Source organism: Armigeres subalbatus, chromosome 3 (assembly GCF_024139115.2).
Source record: "Armigeres subalbatus isolate Guangzhou_Male chromosome 3, GZ_Asu_2, whole genome shotgun sequence".
Taxonomy (NCBI): domain Eukaryota; kingdom Metazoa; phylum Arthropoda; class Insecta; order Diptera; family Culicidae; genus Armigeres; species Armigeres subalbatus.
In genome coordinates this window covers 320,414,365-320,432,640 of record NC_085141.1, presented here as the reverse complement: position 1 = coordinate 320,432,640, position 18,276 = coordinate 320,414,365, and the positions used below count along the sequence as shown (strand labels likewise).

General features: G+C 39.8%; 1 long non-coding RNA gene across 1 annotated transcript; it reads left to right on the top strand.

Moving 5' to 3' along the window:
- Window positions 1-3,087: 3,087 nt before the first annotated feature.
- LOC134220976 (uncharacterized) lies at window positions 3,088-4,771 on the top strand. The gene is made up of 3 exons (XR_009982148.1): window positions 3,088-3,568; window positions 3,636-3,695; window positions 3,756-4,771. It is a non-coding gene; the product is annotated as an uncharacterized LOC134220976 (long non-coding RNA).
- Window positions 4,772-18,276: the final 13,505 nt, after the last annotated feature.

Genomic DNA, 18,276 nt, shown 5'->3' with positions numbered 1-18,276 from the left:
GTTGTTTTACCTATCTTATTCTTTTAATCCGATATACTTTTTTTATTCTTTATTAAGGTGTTACATAATTCGTTTTTATGCCTAATTGCACTTTAAGTAATTATATAGAATAAAGTCTGAGTCTGAGTAAATATATAATAAAAAGAATATAAAGGATAAATAACTGAACGAAGACCATAAGTGCACGTAACTATTTTTTAGTCAGATTTTTGGTTGTGTTACTTATATTTACCACCGACACTGTAACATGATTAAAAAATCCCAAATAATCATGAAAAACAAATAGAAAAATGAGCACAAAATCGAAATAATATAAATAGAGTATAAACTGTATTCCAAGAGTACCAAGTCGTTTCTTCGGCTTATGAATATTTATTACGGCAAGACAATAAAATGTGGCTAAGCTTCTCACCGAAAAAATGTGAACAGGTTCAGAGCAAAGGATTTTTTTGACATCATGCGGCATTTAGTTTTCAAATGAAATATTTCTGACTTCATAAACATTCACGCTCTGATTCGCGGTTTTGCGGCACTCATCCCGCGGCGACAACAACAAAAGAAATCAGAGCACCAGAGCAAACCATACACAAATCTGCATTCGTTCGGTACATGCACTTGCCACGCAACCAGCCATCATTGCCACCCGCCGTGCTTTGGTAAAGCGATCATCGCGTCCCGTGTAGAATGGGTGCAGTTGGTTTAGAAAGAAGGACTACAACAATAAAACTAAAACAAGCACATTCATTTTTGAGTTCATAAATCTATTGCTTCTACTGTGGCGTTTGAGGACAGAGTGTTCAACGGGAGCAACTGTTTGGTTTGATGGTTTGAGCTGCATTGTAGTCTCATTGGTTGGAACAAACTTTCGACATCAAATTATTTTGCTGGATGATTCAGTGACTAATTGTTTCGTCAGCGTATCAAAAATTATTGTTCATTTAAAATTATTTACTTTTACTGTTTGGTCTCTGTTACTATCTCGTGGAGGAATCTGGTCTATAGTAAAATTGTATTCGTGATACTCACATACCGCATTTGTAGCTCATGATCTCTAATATCGAGTGGTGCCTGGCTTTAGTTGATCGATAGGGAAAAATCCGGAATAATTTGATTCATAATTGGGAGGGGAGTTATCACTTTACTCGATGTTTAAATCATTTGTAACGTTTTACGTTTTTGCGATCAATTTTTGAATAAGTCAAAATAAGAATTTATGACTGTGTGGCTCCAAATGGCTGGAGCGAAATGCGATGACAGCAGCTCTCCGTCGGTGCGTGTGCACGCCACGGAGATCTAACAAAAAGAGGCCAAGTCATGGCTTGCTGCTTACCGCTGAGGCGGTAATATATAATCACGCGCTGATGGTAACTTACTCAAACCCCACATTCCCCTTCCTCACAAAAAGGAACAAAAAAATCCTCTAGCATAGGAAGCAGTGTTTTTTTTAAACTTATTTTTGCGAGACGATGATGAACGTTGAACATATTGCATTTGGAAAGCCGATTAATGCATTTGAAAACTAAACTCAAAATAAAAAAAAATAAAAAAAAAATGTCTTAACCCTTAAATGCGCAATGTTGTTTTAAAACAACAAACCGAAAATACGTTTAATGTTAATGATTTTAATGGTTGTTTACGTTAAAAATATTTTCGACGATTTCTAAAAAAATCACCTTGCGCCTTTAAGGGTTAACATCGGGGTTTTCAATCGAAGAGCAACTATATTGAAGTCAATAGAATGTCTCGTTTAAATGGTAATCTAAGTTAGTACCTAGTGTTATGATATTGATCTCTCAAGACACATTATGGATTGCAGCAATAATCTAAATAACTTATTCTGCCGAATGTATCCAACTATCAGTCTCGTGTATGGTAACACCGTCAAGCTGACCTTCAACATGTCGATGTTAAACTTCCGAACAATCGCCTTGAAAATGATATTTATTTTAAAAAGATAGAGTTACCATACCTCAATTTTAGACTTATGTTAACTAGTACTATTAGCCAACCACTCCAAACTCCAGTTTTTTGAAAGCTGGCAACGTTTTTTAAACTTCGTGAATCTGATCCAATCTTCGTGATATCTGATCGTAATTTCTTTCAAACCATTAAACCAACCACACAATCCATGTTCCCGCGGTCATCCCGACGCGCTTTGTGATTTTCCAAATTACAATCCATTTTCCAGCGGTCATCCCGACGCGCTTTGTGATTTTTCAAACCACAATCCATTTTCCAGCGGTCATCCCGACGCGCTTTGTGATTTTCCAAACCACAATCCATTTTCCAGCGGTCATCCCGACGCGCTTTGTGGTTTTCCAAACCACAATCCATTTCCAGCAGTCGTCCCGAAGCGCTTTTTTGCAATACGAACCACTTTGGTTATAATTTCTTTCAAACCATTAAATACTGTATTTTCCGAATATTAAACACTTGAATTCAACTCACCTTTTCAAATCAGCGTCAGGATACAAAAAACAGCCTGGCAGGATCGCCAAAATGTGTGGCTCCAAATGGCTGGAGCGAAATGCGACGACAGCAGCTCTCTGTCGGTGCGTGTGCACGCCACGGAGATCTAACAAAAAGAGGCCAAGTCATGGCTTGCTGCTTACCGCTGAGGCGGTAATATATAATCACACGCTGATGGTAACTTACTCAAACCCCACAATGACGTTTTTCTCTTTTTAAGTAAAATCATGAATTAAAATTATTTGGAATTAATTAAATAGTGAAACATTACATTACGTAAATAATTTGCAAACCGGACGAGAGTGTTCTCATGTGCTTGTTTTTATCGACTCACCGAAGGCGCGCACTCTTTGTCGCCATTTAAAATTTATTTGGCGCAAAGTTTTTCAAAGTTTTTCAAAAGGATAAGTTTCTTTATAAATTCAGACAAGAACTCGATCATTTCGCTGGTGATTAGAAGTGTTTGCGAGTAGGCTACGAAGTTTTTCAGTATTTAAAGTTGAGTTTGGCTAGTTTGACTAAAAGGTAAAATGTGATTGGAGTGAATTGTGCTGTGTCTATTTTATTCAAATTTCTAAATTAACAGTTAACGTAGTGTAGCCTACGCTCCATCGTCGTGAATGAGTAGTTATAGAATGATCACATTTTCGAATGATAGACTTGAATAAGAAACGATAGAATGATTAATTCATGATCATTGATCAAAGTCGTCGTTGACTAGAATCGAATCAACTGGTACGACACCATAGCCAAGGAGGTAATAGATTCAGCGCCATAAATTAGATAAAACAAAATCATTAGGGAAAGCTCGCGAGGACGGTAATAATCCATGAGAACATTCGCGAAGGTCAGGGCCATTTGTTATCTTTGAGAAAGTTGGGAAAAGATTCACGATCAAAACCGAAACTGAGCGAGCAACCGACTTTAGACTTTGACACTACCGAGCTATTTCGAAGATGATCGCGGGAAATCGAACTTCCGTAGTTCGGCCGAGGTCACCTTCCCTAATCTGAGGGTCAAGGTTACATCTCACTCTCGTTCGAGCTGCAGATTAGTGTAGAAGTGTCGCGAGCTTGTCCGAGTCGAATATCCGTTGAATGTGAGTTAAGTGACGTGGCAATATTTTCTAATTTTAATCTGTTCATTGTTCCTTTGTTAGTCTTTAGAACAAAAGTTGTCTTCAGAATAGGGCTTTACAAAGTGTGTGCGTTTAAGAAAAGAAACAGGTAAAGTGCTTAATCTGCTGATCAAGAAATTCGTGAATGTGCTAAATGTTCTGTGAATAGCCCCGGCTATATCTACTTGCTAGCGACGCTTTCCTGCTTTTCGACGCGAAGAGTACGGCTTCTTGCAGCCATCAGAAGCCGGCGGCCCGCCAACACGCCGCTATCCCATCGCAGTGGTCATCAATAGCCACAACGTGGCCAGACTCAGCCGACGCCCCCCCCCGCGAAAGTCTTCATCCACGTGGAAGCGCGTCTAAACCGGCATCTAGTCCCTCCCTGCCGCGCAACGTACCAGGAGCGCATGCATCACAGCAGCACATCGTCAAATTACTGCAGCTAATCGGTGAGTCGCCTATTCCAATCGATCTTTTTTGTGGAGTGGGGCGTCCGGTGAGGACGCCTCGGAGGAAAGTTTTTTGCCGACCATAGGTCGAGGAATCACGACGAATGGACAATCGTCCCGAAGTCCAATAACCATTTCGGTTGAGCGGGAGTAAAATCAAAACGTGTACACGTAGTTTTCGGAACACCCCCAACCCTATTGTGTAAGCCACCCGGGTGCATGGCTAGCTAGATCGGTCGCCGCATCGTCGATTGAAGAATGTGAATGGAGTATAGCACAAGCAGAGAAGAAAACGAATAGAAACGCACAGAAAAGCACTAGAGTAGGTTAGAGGTAGAAAGGTTGTACGTACACCACGAAATAGAAGCATGCTATTATAATAAATCTCCTTGTTTTTGGCCATGATTTTCCCTAAATAAATGTTGTTATTTATTACCAGCAATACATGGAGTACCTACGTAGTTTGTTCAGTTTAGATGTTAGAAATATGGTTTAGTCACTGCGTGTCGATTAATTAGTGTTGCGTGGCGCAAATGAATGTGGCGTCTTGCGTATTTGCGTTGTCTCTTCCATACTAGTCGCGCCTCTTGCGGAAACGGGTGGAATCTCCGATGATGAGAAAATAACGTACAGCATAAGTTGTATCGCTTGTTGGGCATGGGTGACGTCTTACCGGGATCTTTGGAGGAACAGTTCGTAGCGTGACAGTTTTGGTTGGTTGCATAAGGTAAAATACCCAGTTCAGGTGTAGGAAGTGGATGCGCTGAATCGTTCGCTTTCTTTTACGGAAATAATCAATGGACTCGCCCTAAGCGGAGTCTCACCGGGCAAATTAAAAAGGAATGTGCGGTCTCCCTTAACGGAGTGGCGCTTAAGCCGCACATTTTTCCGAGATCGACCAGTGCCAGCTACAGTAGCAGACGTCATTAGGACGCGTTTTTTTAATTCCGCGAACACCGTGTTAGTTAAGTGAAACGTACAAAAAGGTAAAACGAATTTTAATGTTTAATGTAAAGTTTTTGTTAATGAAAAGAATTCGCATTGGACTTTCCAGCGCACTGCGCTTTTTGGTGCGGGCTGGATTTTGTGTATTCGACCGGAGTCGGGTACGGGAATACGTGTGGCGTCTACAGGGCCGCCATTTCGTCCAACGGATCGAGAACTCGAGCGTGCACTAAGGCCCGCCTATAAAGGTAGTTAAACGGAGGAGGAGTGAAGTCCCTCGTCAAAAAGCGAAAACTCGGCGGTCGCCAATCAACCGTCGAAGGTAAGATCCCCAAGCCAATTCCCGTGGTATGTCGCCAATAATCGTACGCTGGACCGAACCCAAACCGACGGTTAGTAGTCTTCCTTTTAGTCCTCGCTCGGTGAACCGGAAAGGTACGCGAAGCCGGGTCGTTAGGGAAAGAAAGCTACTAGCTTGAGGGAACGGTTATTCCGGACCACTCTCGATTCCAAAATCGGAAGCCTTCCGTCCAGCCGCCACTCCCTCCGCATCTTTAGTTTCGTCCATATCGCTCGAGCTCGACCTCCATCGCTGCGCGCCAATCGGCAGCATCTGTGGCAAAGCCAATCGGCCGCCATCGCCACAACCTGGTCGGAGGACATCGTCGCCATCTTCTCGGCGGAGTACTTTCAACGCATCAGTGCATCGAGAAGCAAAAACCTGCGCAGGTATGTGAGCTTGTTGTTTCATGGCCATGATTTAGCTCTTTTTCTCCATTCCGTACCGTTAAAAATAGTCCAACCCGAATTAGAGAATAAATGTCGTTAAGTGATTTGAAGAAGTTAGCTTGAGTTTTTAGTTGTATTGCGTTTCACGGGGCTGGGAAAATTCACTCCCATTGCGTTTGCCGTGGCTACAGTTTAAAAGTTGGCTTCGAAAGTTGCTTTCCGTTCTTTTTTCAGTGGGGAAGTAAATATTAAGCGTAAGTAATTTTGGAGCCAGTGACCGTTCGAGAGTCCCCAGAGGTAAAGGGTCTGTAAAAGTCAGGCAAATAGGGAACACGACCGGTGGTCTCTCTTCGAGAGTGGCGCTTAAGCCACCGTGTTTTAAAATTACCTCAAAACAATTCGCGAACGGTTACACATTTGCATGTTTTATGTTCATAGAAGTTGACTTATTTTGCAATCTTATGTGTCCATTTGAGTGTTTTCTGGAGAATATCCCTGAGCAGGGATTGGCGAAATCGCTCTCAATAGATAACGAACAACGATAAAAGAGAGGCAAAAACCTCTTCGATTCATAAAAAGCCATGAAAACAAAACTATCGCACTTGTATACAAGTGGAAAAACTGATTCGGATAGGCGGCCCCCACCTCTGGGATTTAATAAAACGCTTTGTTCTCTTGTCATAAGACGAGTTTGTACAATCCCATGGAATTCCACCGTCTTACGACAAGTGAAGACATTCCACTAAATAGCTCAACATAATTTTCTTAAAGCTTTGTTCTCGCTCATTTCATGTTGGGGGCCATATTTTTTCCGCACAGATGTGTAAAACAAGTTGAAATGCATCTTCAGAACCGGTGCCCTCCGCATTTGGGGCTTATCGAAAGAAATTTATCATGGGTTGTAGCCCCCCGAATCAGCTACCGAAAAACGTTTCACACGGTATGCTACCTAGGCTAGATGTACCAGTTGTGGCTACAGCACCAGTTGTCGCACTAGTGCTTTATATGCCAAATGGCCAATCAAATCACCGCAAACCAAGTTCATATCGATAAACCATATTCATATGATGCGATAACACCTTTGATCTCCTTCAAAACAAGAAAATCATAATTGTAAATATTGATTTTGCTTAATTTTTGACGTCCTTTGCACCAGTTGTCGCACTAGTGGTCCCTATTTGGCCAACCCCATAAGAAAACAATGGGATTTGCCAAATAAGGAACCAAAATTAAGAATAGTGCCACAACTGGTGCATGCGTTCCTATTTTGGATTAATCCATTTTGAGGATAAAAACAAATTTTATTGTGGTTTTCACAGCTGTTCTAAGAAGCAGGAAATAAAACCTTTTCCTTGATAAATAAAGTTCACCCATATGTCTTCTACTTATTTCTTAAAAAATAGATGTTCTTATGTATGGCGACAATTGGTACACCCACCCTATCGAGAGTGTATACAGACATGATAAGTGAGAGATTCTCTCATTCTCCTTTGGATTCAAACCCTGTCCCTGAGTCAAAATACATTGGTGCATCATGTGACTAAACTTGTGAAAATTCAAGGTTCGACAAAAAGTCTGCCAGGCACTTGAGCTCTTTCGCATAATTCGCAGTTCAAATGATGTGAATACAGATGTTCTAGGTTCTACGAATTGTTCCAATCTGCATAACAATAGCAGAGGATATCGAGTGCTAACAATGGAGAGGTACCAGAAATGTGAGAGAGACGGTGAGATTGGACTCTATGATAAAGTGGCAGCAGGAGTGGGACAATGCAGATAATGTAACGTGGACCCACCGGCTCATCCCCAATGTGTCAACGTGGGTGAACAGGGAGCATGGAGAGGTGAACTTTCACCTCACTCAGTTCCTATCCGGACACGGCTGTTTCGCTCATATCTGCACCGGTGTGGCCATGCGTCATCGCCATTCTGTCCGGGGTGTATCAACGTAGAAGAGACTCCAAAGCACGTGTTATTCGATTGTCCGACGTTTGTGGAAGCGCGTAGAGGACTGCCTGTCCTAACGCGGACAACATTGCAGAGCGAATGTGTCACGATGAAGATACGTGGAATGCGGTAAGCAGAGTCGTGACGCAAATACTGTCAGAGCTGCAGCGTAGATGGAGAAAGGACAAGCAAATAAGCGTCGGCTCGGTGGAAAATCCAGCACAGTGAGCAGTGTTTAGCCTCGGGTCATCGGGGCGCTGATGAACCGGAAGTCTTCTGCCAACCAGAATCGTAGGACCGACCTCGTGACTTGATCAGCCAACCTGCTGAAGAAAGAAGAAGAAAGTGCTTCGGGTATGTAGGGCACCGCCAGTGCGGACGTCATCCATCACCGGAACTGGCATGACTACAGACAGCCGAAACCCCCCTCTCCCCCAAGTATTCGAAGCATCCCGTGGTCCCGAAGGGATCGAGACAAGGAGCATGAGAAGCCCAGCCCTGTTCGCCTTCGAGGTGTCTGTCGCGCAGATTTTTTATGGCCTCACTTGTAAAAAAAAGCATAGACATCCCCTCAATTCGTCGAACTGGTATATAACAATATGCGTCTCCGTGCCTTCTATAAAAAGTTTGTTTTTGGAGCGAATAGGGTAAATCACTACTTGGGAAAACGGATGCCAAGTATTTTCACGCGTCACATTTCTTTAGAAAATTTCTTTGAATGTTTTAAAACCATTGGATAGTAATTTCATCAATCTCAAGAGAAGCTGATACCTAATTAAAGATTGCACAAAACAAAAGCAGCTCATGGACATCAAGGAAGTACACCTGGAGCTACATCCTGAAGACGGTCATCAAGACGGAAAATTGCAGCTAATGGGCAACGAAAAGCCGAATGTCACGTGATTGAATGGGGCGGAGCGCATCACAAGTCCGATAGCTGCTTTTCATGTTCAACAACGCTGGACCAGTAATTCCTACTAACTTCATTACGGCAAGCTGTAGGAAACATACGTGTTTCTGTGAGAAGTACGAATAAACGGTGCTGGAAACTACAATTCGAAGAGCACTGGTAATGTAGGGATAGTACCAAATTTCCAAATTTGGTAATTTTTGAACATTATTCTTGTTATTCTAAAATTCGGTACGTCTTTTCATCTATGTTGTGAAAAGAAAAATGAATTCTTTATACAGGTATGACTCGATTGTCGGAAAGTTCGTGGAATATATTTTTTCCGAAAACCGCTTTGCGTTAGTTTTTATGTGTAAGAATGTAAATATACTCTTTTTACTGTGTTTTTATTTTTTTTGTTACACATATATTTTTATTTTTACTTTTTGCTTTTACAAGTCATCAATTGTAAGGGAGGTCGGATTTTTCTTTTTGGAAGGGATGTTGGTTCTGATGCACATAGTTGGGTTTGCCATTGGAGGGTGTTTTTTATGAGGTGTGCGAGGGAGAGTTCGGCTGCCGGTGGGACTTGAACCCGCACTATTCCATTAAGAACACGGACGTATTACCAATTATACAACAGCTGCCCTTGCGAGAATCTTTTCTCTCTACTCAACTATGTGTATCGAAATTGAACAACAGTCGATCGCGTTTGAATCACAAACATGTGCTTCTGCCTGTCGTATTGAGGCGGGTTTGCTTCTACTACGACAATAGAGGCTTGTTTGCAGCCGTTTGATCATTTATTCATCCACTTAGAATTCATTTGTTGATCAAAATCATTATCATATCAGGGGGGAAGGGGAATTTAATTTCTTTTTGCTCTTTTTTCGTTTCAGAGAGCGAGCAAAGGCGCTTAAACCTAGGCTATTAGCCAGGGCAAGGCTAATACCTTCGCCCCATCCGAGGAAAATCATCGGCAAGGATAATGGAGTGACATAAGTTTCTTAGCAAAGTCACTCCCAACGTATTTCCACAAATTTTCTATCATTTGCTTATAATGATACTCCTAAACCACATACCCTACCCACCATCCAATTCCTTGACATCTATGAGGGCGTCGGTGAGTCGCTGGCCTCTCGTTAAGTAGATGTCATATCATCATTTCCTTCCTTTCCTAGTAACGGAGAAGATGGGCGTGGCCGGCAATGATAGTTTTCATGTTTTATCATTTTAGACCCCCAATTGGATTTCCATTGAATCCCAAATGGAAATCCATAAGCAATTGGGGTAAGAATGGTAAAGAATATACATGACAACTATCAGTATGCAATCTACGAAATACTCCGTTACAACGCAACGCAATAGGGTAAATCACTACTTGGGCCTATGGACCCGGTTCCCGGCTCACTGCACAGAAAACTAATGATTTATACTGTTTGAAAGCCGTAGGTTCATGATTGATAATTTTTAAAAAATTCGCCCATTTATTTTCCACAATACTCAATATTTTTCAACCACTTGTTTTACTCCTAATTGATCCAGTTGTAAAAATAAAAATGTAGATTTCAAAACTTCGCTCTCCGATGCCACACCAATGAGCCGGAGTGATTCTTTCCACTTTTACAAAACGGTATCATCAAATAAACACCGATGCTCGATACAACCATTGATTGAAAATATTAATCATCACACCATAATTCTAAACACACGCGCTTCAATTCTTCCTAATTTTTCGTTTCACTAGAACTTATTTAAACACATTAGAATACATTTTAAAATGTATCCTCAAACCGAACAAAAAATCACCTCGACCCAAGAACTTCTTGCCGCACCGTGCTGCCAAAACGCCAGGAGTATGAAAATGATCCTTCATTGTTAATAGGAAAACTGTCTAATACGTTGACGCTATCATGTTATTTTTAATTCTCTCGATTTTAAAAGGTGAAAAAAATATTGTTTTTAAGTATTTGGAAGAAATTTGGATGAATAAATATATCTTCTCAACCAAATAAAAATGATTATGAATAATACCATCTGGCATCTTGTTGTCGTGGAACGTGCATATTTTTGCTTACGTCGCATTTTCTACCGTCCCGAGAGAGAAAGAGAGTAATAAGTTGAGAGATTGAGCAAAATTTTGCTTAGGCCGGGAACTGGTTTGGAAGTGGGCCGGAAATTAAATCGCTATGACTGAAATCATGACCTCGTTAATAAAAATCAAATAAAAGTTTTTTTGAACGATATTTAGCACGGATAGCTATTTTTTAATCAGAAGTGAACCTCAATGCAGTATTATACAGCCCACAAAATTCAGGAAAAGTTGCTTCCTGTCATAAATATCAATTAAATAATGCAGTCGTATGCAAGTTAGGCCGGGAATGGGATAAGAAACCCTATATAACCTTTGCGTATACTTAGTATACGAAAAAGGCAAAAATAGGGTAAATCACTACTTGGACCGGCTCAAAAATAAAAATGTAAATTTCAAACTTGCGTTCTTCGTTGCAACACCACTTAGCCGAATAGCTCAATTGGCCGAAATGGTCGTTTGGCAGAAAGGGCCATTTGGCCGCAATGGTCTTAAGGCCGAAAATGTCGTTCAGCTGAATTGGTCATGTTGACTTTTTTCAAGACATTAACGGGAGATTCTTTTGAATTCCGCCGAAAAAAAACTAATGAACTTTTGGATTTCTCAATGATTCTCAACATTGTTTGGAATTTCAGCGGAAAATATTTCGGATCCTACATGCGAATCTCTTCAGAATTTCCACGAAAACATGTTCCAAATTTCTACAAGGAAATATTCGAAATATCCATGGAAAGTTCCTGTTAAGTTTCTGATGAGTATTCTTCAAAATTTAAACAAAAAGTTCTTCATTATTGTAGGAGATTGCGACTGGTAGGATGTTTTATTGTTGGTTTTCTCAGTATAGATTAATAAAGATGGCTAGTTTGGCATAGCCAACGTCAAAACAGAAAATTCTTTGGAATACCCGCAGGAGACTCCAAGAAGTTTTCACGGGAAACTTTCTGGAACTTTTATGAACAATTTTCCTGAATTCCCACGGAAAACTTCTCAGAATTTCCGTGAAAGATAGTTCAAAACGTATATTTCAACAAAAACTTCTTTGGGTTTCAAAGGAAAATTGTTCGAAGTTTTTTTAGGATTTTCTTTGGATTTCTACAGAAAATTCTTCATCACGTTCATTAGAAATTCCTGGGAAATTCCATTGGCCGAAAGTGAAATACATCCGTACTGCCATAAAGCCATTTGCCATAACAGGTCGTCTAGTGCAAATGTCATTACTAAACGGGTTATATGGTTAAAAAATGTCCACTTGTTTAGCCTTATTGTCAAATGACCCTTGAGCAAAATTACGTAGGGTCATTTAATAATGACGTCACAGGTTTTAGTGGGTGAGGGGGTCTAATATTTTGTAACAGTACATATACTAGGTATACAAAAAAAGCGTTACAGGGGGGGAAGGAGGAGTCTAGAAATCTCAAAAAGTAGTGGACGTTATATTTGAATAGTCCCTAACCTCTTGACTTTTTAAATCGATACTGGCCTTTAAGTCAAAAGCCATTTAGCTAAGTTTTATTAAGCCGATTTCAACGTTTATCCGAAGCTGTTATGAGGTCAAAAATGGTTTACCCGAAAATGTAGTTTGGCCGACAGCGACATACAGCCGAAAGGACATCCCAGCCAACACAAAGTCGCATATGCTAGCGATTAAGTATACATGGTGGAGGCGATATAGGCGCATTCCTCCATTTGACTGCATGCTATATGTGCGTATATGGCCTCCACTTTGTACGATCTTGTGTTTGCTGGGATTCCGCCGAACTGGCAATTTGACCGAAAAGGTTGTATGCCCTAAACAGGTTATTTGGTTGAAAATGCCGTTTCGCCGAAAATGTCGTTTGAATGAATAGATCATTTGCTCGAAAATGCCGTTTGTCAGAAAGAACCATTAAGACCGTCCTTTCAAATGTCAAATAACCTTTCTGCAAATTAGCCAAACATGCATTTTCTGCGATATTACCTGTTTGGCCGAATGTTACTTTCGGCTGTTATTGCTATCAGCCAAATTACACTTTTGCACAAACCATTTTCGACCTGATAACAGTTTCGGAAGGACGTTCAAATCGGCTCAATGGAATTTGGCTAGATGACTTTTGGCTTAAAGGCCAGTATCAACTTAAAAAGTAGAGAGTAAATGTCATTTGGCCAAACGGTTCGATACTTTTGACCATATAACCCTTTTAGTCATTGACATTTCTAGACCAACATTTGAAAAGGGCGTAACAGCCAAAATTTATTCTTTCTGAATCTTTGTCTACATATATAGCTAATAGTTATATATGTGGACGAGGAATCTGAAGAAATAAATTTTGGCTGTTACGCCCTTTTCAAATGTTGGTCTGGATTTGGCCGTAGACCCGCCGGGCTAAATTACATTTTGGGCCAAATGGTTCCTTCTGTAAACGATCATTCCAGCAAAACGGCATTTTCGGATTGATAACCTATTCAGCCAAACGACCTGCTGTATGTAGCTTTCAGCCAATGGAATCTCCCAAGTATTTCTTATGGACAATACGAACATTTTTCCTGATTATGGATCGACTGTACGTTTTAATTATATTTGTTGAACAGCTACTCAGTCTTGCAATTATTACGAGTTTATTATTTACCCGACGTTTCGACATGGGGATTGTGTCTTTTTCAAGGGGAAAATATTTTTATTGTTTGTCGTTGTATGTTTAGTCAGACTAGAATAAATGAAAACTGATAACACTGCTTCCGAAGCCATGTACGGACAATTAGACAAACAGACGGAGCAAGTTAGACTACACATTAGTGTGGCCCAGCCTAGTATGGGGAGAAAAAAAGTCGTCGGATTCTACGGGGCACCCTCCAGGATTTTGCCTTTAGGTAAGAAAATCATTCTCTGAAAATTTCAGCTTGATCGGTTATTGCATAAGCTGGCGCAATTGATTTGAAGTTAATATGGGGGTTTCCGCCGAAATATATGGTAAAATACACATCTGTTACTATTTCGTACAGAAAATTGGATGGAAGAGCCCGATTGCGCCCAGATTTGCAGGAAATGAAGTTAACATGCCAATGAACAATTCGACATAAAATTCTACTATGAATCAATAAACTTTAAATAAGTTTTTGGCTGATATATTTGGAGTTTGGTTGAGCACTTTGAAATTCATTAATTGCTTAGAAAACATACGCATGCAATCAAAGGTGCCTGCGATGCGTGATTTCGCGCGCACTGAAACATAAGTAACTGCACGCGCGCCACAACACATATCGCTACCTTCGATTACATGCGCTTGTTTTCAAGGCAATTAATGAATTTTAAAGTGCTCAACCAAACTCCAAATAAATCAGCTAAAAACTAACTTTAAGTTTATATAATCACAGTAGAACTTTATGTGGAATTGTTCATCGTTAATTTCATTTCCTGCAAATCTGGGCTCAATCGGGCTCTTCCATCCAATTTCCTGTACGAAATAGTAACAGATGTGTATTTTACCATATATTCCGGCGGAAACCCCCATATTAACTTCAAATCAATTGCGCCAGCTTATGCAATAACCGATCAGGCTGAAATTTTCAGAGAATGATTTTCTTACCCAAAGGTAGAATCGGACGATATTTTGTATCCTGGGCCAGTCTACTACACATACGCAACAAACAACAAAAATATTTCCCCTTGAAAAAGACACAATCCCCGTGTCGAAACGTCGGGTAAATAATAAACTCGTTGTAATAATTGTAAGACTGAGTAGCCGTTTAGTAAATATAAGTACGAAAAATTTACTGTAGAAGTCCAAAGAAATCTTCCGAGCAATTTTCCGTTGATATCCAAAGATTTTTTTGCTAAAATCTCCATTCTGAACAATCTTCCGTGGACATTTTAAAAAAAAATCCGTGGGAATTTCGGAGAATTTCTGAAAATTCCCGCGGACATTCAGAAGATTTTTTTGTTTTATTTTTGAGTATGCCAAACTAACCGTCTTAATTAATCTATAATGAGAAAGCCAACGTTGAAACATCTTTTCTGCCAGTTGTAATCTCCTAAAATAAAAACTTTCAAAATGTACAATATTTTACATTTGGATAACAATTTGGATTTTTAGGAATTGTAGATTGCAGAAAATCCTCCTGATAATGTTGGAAATTTCGTGGTATGTTTTGACTATTCACAAAATATTCCGCGACCCCAGCAGAGCAATGCTGAGAGATTTGAGAAGAATGACGGAGGGTAAAATAAAGAACGATCGCAATGCACTTTATAAATAATTCTTCAATTATTTCTGAAAGGCCTCTGTACTCTATGTACGCATATGGTCAAAGCAGTATGAATTGCCAAATATCCATAAGATTCCTAAAAAAAACTCTTAAAATTTTAATCAATTTCCGAAAGATAGAATAAACGTACGCAAATCAAAAGGAAAATGTATTTTCTCGTGAGCCCATGTACTACTAGTTGGGTCAATAAAATCCAACTCTAAAGTGAGATGGTCAATGGTAAGAGTCGTTGTCGGAGCTAGTTGGATCACGAAAAGCCCTTTGGCCGAGATCAACATCGGCCCTATTCGGATCAAGAAAAATTCAAAGCCGGTCGATGATTTGAAGGAATATTAGTGGACTTAGTTACATAAAAAAATCCAACTCTGTTAGTGGCCCAAATCGCCATCGAACCTACCCCAACAAACATTGGAAGCTGGTAAAGCGTTTAACTATTTAGTAAAAAATAGACTTCTTCAGCCAAAAAACTAGCTAATTCAGCTTAATTTGTTTGTTGAGACTAAGATCAAGAAAAAATCTACTCTGAGATAAGAGACACCATTGGACCTGTTGGTTCAATAAAATTCAGCTAGGAACTGGCTTGATCGATAATCGGAGTCGATATTGGATTTAGTCGCATCAAGAAAACCCCAACGATTGAGTAGGTTGGTTGAGGACCAAAATCGACATTGGACCTATTCGAATTAAGAAAAATCCAATTATGGAGTGAGTTTGTCGGTAAATTGGAAACACTACTGAGCTCTGTAAATTGTTGAGTCAATAAAATATAATTTTAAAGTTAGTTGGTTGGTGATCGGAGTCACTTTCAGAAACAACAGAACTAGGGAAACATACAACTTTGGACCAATATCTGATAGATAACACTAACACTGGACGTTCTTCTCCAATCATGCCAACCAACAACCAACAATTGTAAGTTTTTCAACTCTTATAGATTCCAATGAAGAAGTCAAATTCTATTACATAATATTCAATGGTTTTGCTTTGATTTCCCATCAATGTGCTAGAACAAGTTTCTGGTTTGCTGGGATCCGAAAAGTCTTATTTTGCGGCCGAAATGTTTTTTTTTCGGATCACATGAACATTTTCTGAACAAAACAAGCAAATTTATCTCTAATTGAAGATCTCTAATTAGGACTGCAAGTCTCTATAATAAAGACAATAATAATAATCTTGAATCTACACAAAACCTATACCGCCCATACTACTATTTCTTGGTATTAATTGTTATAGCAAAATGGTTCTTCAGAAATTGGTTAACCGGCTTATCGTTGGGTTTTAGCCCCTGAAGGAATGTACTGAGAAAAGTAATTTCAAATAATTTAAATTGAAAGTAAATTGTCCTCACTATTGAATTACATTACGGTTCCGGAGGTCCCTGGGCGATAGTGGCAAAATGAAACTCATCCGATTACGCAGTGCAGGTATTACACTCAAATAACAATTTGAAGATTATACTTTAGGATTTTTTTAATCAAACCGCTTCCGGAAGTCCCCGAGAAACCAGAAAAAATGTTAAAAATTCAAAGTTCTATCCATATGACATGTTGATGTGGAAATGAAGAAATATTTTTGTTTGCTCTCATTACTCAAAATATTTCTCCTATGGATCTTAGGACTTTATTATCGATTTCAATTTTGCCTCTTAACTAGTACAATTGTTCTATTTCCCATATGGTGATTCTTGATTTTGGCGCCCCCCGAAGGCTGGCGTCGTTAGCCTGACCAACCCGTCCAACCGCATGCTACAGCGCTGAATACAATACAATTATAAAGAATTTTCTGTTGCAAAGAATACACAACACCAACTCAACTTTTTTCGAAAGAATTTCTTGTGAAAATCCTGAAGAGTTTCTTATGTAAATTCCGACGAATTTTCGAATGAAATTTTAAAAAAATCTCGAAACTTCAAAGTAGTTCCCGTGGAAAATCCTAAAATAATTTTCAAATAAATATTATCTAGGAAAACTTCCCCTCAGATTTGTCCGGAGAAATTCAAAAGATTCTTGAAAATATCCCAAAAAAATCTTGAGCAAATGTGAGAGAATGAGAGTAAGAAATTGAGAGATTGAGTTAAATATTGCGTACGCCGAAGAGACTTGGGGTATGCCGGAAAAGCCATTCGCTGTGACTGAAATGAGTGCTGCACCTTGTTAATTTAAATCAAATAAAAGCTTTTTCAAACAATGTTTAGCAAGAATAGCTATTTTTTTAAAGAGGTGAACCCCATTGCAGTATAACACGGCCCACAAAATTCAGGAAAAGTTGCTCCTTGTCATAAATATCAATTAAGTAATGCAGCCGTACGCATGTTAGGCAGGGAATGGCGTAAGAAACCCTATAATTTATACTTGAATTCCCAATGTTAATTTTCTGCTATTAACTATTCTCTTTTACAATTCTCGTGGTATTAATCATATGCAGAATGACTCCAGGACGTAAGGCCTCAAATTCCAGACCCTCATAATGAATACGAAAATCAATCTACCGTAAAAAACAACATCATTCCGTTCAGAATAACGAACTAACGAGAGCATACTTTGCACTCTGTTTCTAGTTTTGTTCCAGAATCTGGAACGGAAATCTTATGCACTTCCTTTCCGCACTTAAACCACAAAATACGATCCTCTTCGTTTAATCACAGTCGGTAGGTAGCGAGCAAACAAAAAAGGATCTGTTTTGGTTCGCATGATTGCCCGTGTGAGCAGCAAAAGAGATGTGTTCATCCACGACTGCCAAAGCGCTGCTGGCTGCTGCAAACAACAATTCAATTTCCTTCGACCGAACCGTCGCCGTAAACATCTACCCCAGATTACGCTTCCTTGAGGTTATATTTTACATTTTTTTATAACTCGACTTAAGTCTCCGGTGTCAAACAAAAACTTTAATTATTGGGACAATCATTGCCTTCTGGTGCTCTGAGCAAACAAATCGAAATCGGATAACCCACCGAGAACAAACCCAGGTAAACCATGTGTGCCTTGTACCTACGCTGCTGATCCGGCTGCCACTGCTGTGGGAGCTGAGCTGACGGCCATTGTTTGTACTTGTGGGACTCTGTTTATGTCAAACAAAAACACCTCTTTGTGGCACTTTCTGTTCTGAGATGTTCTTCGGAAAAAGGATTAAGCCCGATGACAATCGGGGCTCTTGTTTGTTTGTAACCCCTTCTGTTTCGCTCGCTCTAGATTTTGGGTACCTCGTCTTGAGAATCCATTTCAGTAAACAGAAAGGTGCATCCTTTTTTTATCTCATTGTTATGGGCTCCGTTACCCCAGGTTTGATATTGGAAAGCTATACATATTGGACTGATTCGACTGCTGGTCAGAGGCGTAGCAAATGGCTGTCTCGTGGAACTTCGGCTCACCCAATATTGATTCGAAGCATTCATATG